Source organism: Cebus imitator, unplaced genomic scaffold, assembly GCF_001604975.1.
Source record: "Cebus imitator isolate Cc_AM_T3 unplaced genomic scaffold, Cebus_imitator-1.0 Scaffold535, whole genome shotgun sequence".
NCBI classification, from domain to species: domain Eukaryota; kingdom Metazoa; phylum Chordata; class Mammalia; order Primates; family Cebidae; genus Cebus; species Cebus imitator.
In genome coordinates, this window is record NW_016107850.1 from 81,486 (window position 1) to 85,469 (window position 3,984).

Here is a 3,984-nt window from a genome sequence, read left to right on the forward strand (position 1 = left end):
GGTTCAAGTGATTCTCTTGCCTCAGCCTCCCAAGTAGCTGGGATTACAGGCATGCACCACCACGCTCAGCTTATTTTGCATTTTTGGTAGAGATGGGGTTTCTTCATGTTGGTCAGGCTGGTCTCGAACTCCCCACTTCAGGTGATCCACCCACCTCAGCCTCCCAAAGTGCTAGGATTACAGACGTGAGCCACCACGCCCGGCTTATTGTTTTACTTGATAACCTACTCTTACCACATACTTTATTCTTTCTCTTTTTTAAGAGTAATATTTTTTGTAAGAGTAATTTTTAATATTGTATTGTTTCAGTTATGCAGTACTTTATATTTCTGGACCCAAATCATAAGAACAGGATATTTTTTTGTAGAATTATGGTGAAGCACTGTAAACAAGTGAAATATCTGTCAGTTGAGAAGTAGTTCAAGAAACATATTGGACTGGGCACAGTAGATCATGCCTGTAATCCCAGCACTTTGAGAGGCTGAGGTGGGTGGATCACTCTAGCCCAGGAGTTACAGACCAGCCTGAACAACATGGCAAAACCCTGTCTCTAAATAAAATAATATAAATATGTATTTTTATGTTATAACCATACATACTGTAAAATACAATGAAGTTATTTATAAGTAACTCTATAAAAAGAAATTTATAAATAATAGAATGAAGTGTGTCATTTGATACATTTTGATGTATGTATACATCCATGATACTGTCACTATGTCAAGATACTAAGAATATCCAACACCTCAGAAACTACTCTTTCCCCTTTGTAATCCTCCCCTCATATCATTCCCTGCCCTGCCATCCCCTGGCAGTCATTGATTTGCTGTATATCACTATAATAAATTTAATAGGTTTTTGGAATTTTAAATAAATGGAACGATACAGAGTGCATTCTCTTTTTTTGTCTGGCTTGTTTCACTTGGAATATTCTGGTTTTCATCCATCAGTGCATCAGTGATTCATTTCTTTTGTTGTGACTCGTGTTCCATTATACAGACGGGCCACAGTTTGTCTGTTTTCCTGTCAACGGACATTTGAGGTATTTCCAGGTTTTGGCCATTACAAATAAAGCTGCTAGGTACCTTGTGGGAACATATGTTGTATGAACATATGCTTTTATTTCTGTTGAGGTATAATTTACCTATTGTTAAATTTACTTTCAACGTGTAAAAAGTTGTATGAATTTTGACAAATACATATAGTCATTTATCTACTATCACAGTCAAGATACGGAATCTTTCTATGACCCCAGAAAGTTCCCTTGGGTTTCTTTGTATTTCAATGCCTTCAACCTACTTCCAGCCTAGCAACCACTGATCTAATTTCTATGCATATAGTGTTATATTTTTAATAGTATCATATACTTGGGATCATAGGATAACGATCCATTTGTTTCTGGCTTCTTTCACTCAGCACCATGCTTCTGAGACTCATCCATGTGGTTGCACGTATCAGTGGTTCATTTTTGTTGTTGATAAATGTTATATTGTATGGATGTGTGACAGTTTTCTAATCCATTCATCAGTTCCTGGGCATTTGGGTTGTTTCCAGGACTTTGTGTATGTATGGTATAAAACACACACACACACACACACACACACACACACACACATATATATATATACACACACACACATGTTTATTCCGGTCAAGCATGGTGGCTCACACCTGTAATCCCAGCACTTTGGGAGGCTGAGGTGGGTGGATCTCCTGAGGTCAGGAGTTTGAGACCAGCCTGGCCAACACAGTGAAACCCCATCTCTACAAAAAATACAAAAAAAAAAATTAGCTGGGCATGGTAGCGGGTGCCTGTAATCCCAGCTACTAGGGAGGCTGAGGCAGGAGAATTGCTTGAATTCAGGAGGCAGAGGTTGTAGTGAGCCGAGATTGCACCATTGCACTCCAGCCTGGACAACAAGAGTGAAACTCCATCTCAAAAAAAAAATTGTTTATCTCTAAGATCTGAATTTCAACACAAAACAGTTAAAATGTCCATGATAAATGAAAATAAATTTGTCTACCATGTTTTTCTTTTTTTTTGTGGCAGGGTCTCACTCTGTCTTCCAGGCTCGAGTGCAGTGGCATGATCTTGCCTCACTGCAGCCTCAACGCGCCCCTACCGCCCCCCACCCGCGGCCAAAGGCTCAAGGGATCCTCCCACCTTAGCCTCCCTAGTAGCTGGGACCACAGGTGCACACCACCATGCCTGGCAAATTTTTTTTCTTTTCTCTTCTTTTTTAAAATTATTTGTAGAGGCAGGTTTTCACCATGTTACCCAGGCTGATTTTTTTTTTCTAGGAATGAAAACACAATGGTTTGGCTTTAGTTGGGGATCTGTTTCTTCATTATGCCACTTCTACCACCAGCACTATCCCTACCCCCACATGAGTACTTAATTGTCATGAAAATAGTCAATGAACAAGGGTGTGAAAATTCAAGGAGCAAAAAATGCTCAATATATTTCATATGTAATATTGTTTAGATATTTCCTGAAAATACATTATTAAGTGAATATTTATCTTGGTGATCATTGCAGAGAAATGAAGAATTCAGAGCCGGATCCTAACCTCAAGCTAAGAAATAAAAAAAGGAAGAAAAAATCAAGAAGCTCAGAACAGAACTCCAGCAATACTGAACACAGGTAATGAAACTAGATATGTATTGTGTCATGTCACATTGTGATCCATGGTAGGAAATTATTTCATTAGATGGAAGCAAAGTATGATAAGTAGTAGACTTTTTAGCAAATTCTCATTTCATTTAAAATAACTGTATAGAAAACAATAACTCCATAGATTTTATTTTCTAAGACAATAAACAATTTTCATGTGTGGAAAAGACCCAGGGATTACTCAACTATCCTAAATGTTTTGTGACAACACATTAAACAAGCAAAAATTTGTTTGTTTTGAGACAGAATCTCACTCTGTTGCCCAGGCTAGAGGGTAGTGGCATGATCAAAGCTTAATGCAGCCTCAACCTCCTAGGCTCAAGTGATTCTCCCTCCTCTACCTCCAAAGTAGCTAGGACTGCAAAAACATACCACCCCATACCTGGCTAATTTTTAAATGTTTTGCAGAGACAGGGTATTACTATGTTGCCCAGGCTGATCTCAAACTCTTGGCCTTAAGTGATCCTCCTTTCTCAGCCTCCCAAAGTTCAGGGATTATAGGCATGAGCCACCACACCTAGCCACAAAACTCATTTTGAGAAAAAATTGTTATGATGATGTGAATAATTGGGTCAACAATATTTCCTTTTAGAAAGAAAATTGGGGCCAGGCGGGGTGGCTCATGCCTATAATCCCAGCACTTTGGGAAGCCGAGGCGGGTGGATCACCTGAGGTTAGGAGTTCGAGACCAGCCTGACCAGCATGGTGAAACCCCATCTCTACAAAAATACAAAGAAATTAACCCAGCATGATGGCAGGTGCCTGAAATCCCAGCTACTTGGGAGGCTGAGGCAGGAGAATTGCTTGAACCCGGGAGGTGGAGGTTGCAGTGAGCCGAGATCATGCCATTGCACTCCTAGCCTGGGTGGTAGAGCAAGACTCCATCTCAAATAAGAAAAAAGAAAAGAAAAAAGAAAAAAAATTGGACCATATGCAAGATCTCATCTCAAAAATAAAAGAAAATCTTTACATTTTAACAATCTCAAAGCCCTCTGTATACCTGTGTAAATCTCAAATACTGTATTTTTAAAAACCTTTAAACTTTATACATTCAGCTACTTTCTCTTTGAAAGTCCATTGCAGGGAATATGCATAAAGTGAAGGTTGCATTTTAACATAATAGATGCTCACTAGGTGTTTATTGATTGAATTGGTTTGTTTCTACCATTCTATAGAAAAGTAAGTTAAGCAAAAGTCAGCAGGGAACTTCAAATGATACAATCTGTCGGCCTTTTGCTAGCCTCACTCTAGTTCACTTCATAATATTTGATCATTTCTTTTCAATAAGGTTTTCTTTTTTTTTTTTTTTT

The 3,984-nt window shown here is 38.7% G+C and overlaps 1 long non-coding RNA gene across 1 annotated transcript in view; it reads left to right on the forward strand.

Annotated features, from left to right (window-relative positions):
* The window catches only part of LOC108293380, an 8,613-nt gene that overhangs the window by 2,928 nt on the left and 1,701 nt on the right, over positions 1-3,984 (forward strand). The window contains exon 2 of the long non-coding RNA XR_001820659.2: positions 2,540-2,644. This is a non-coding gene — a long non-coding RNA (uncharacterized LOC108293380). The remainder of the gene's footprint in view (positions 1-2,539; positions 2,645-3,984) is intronic.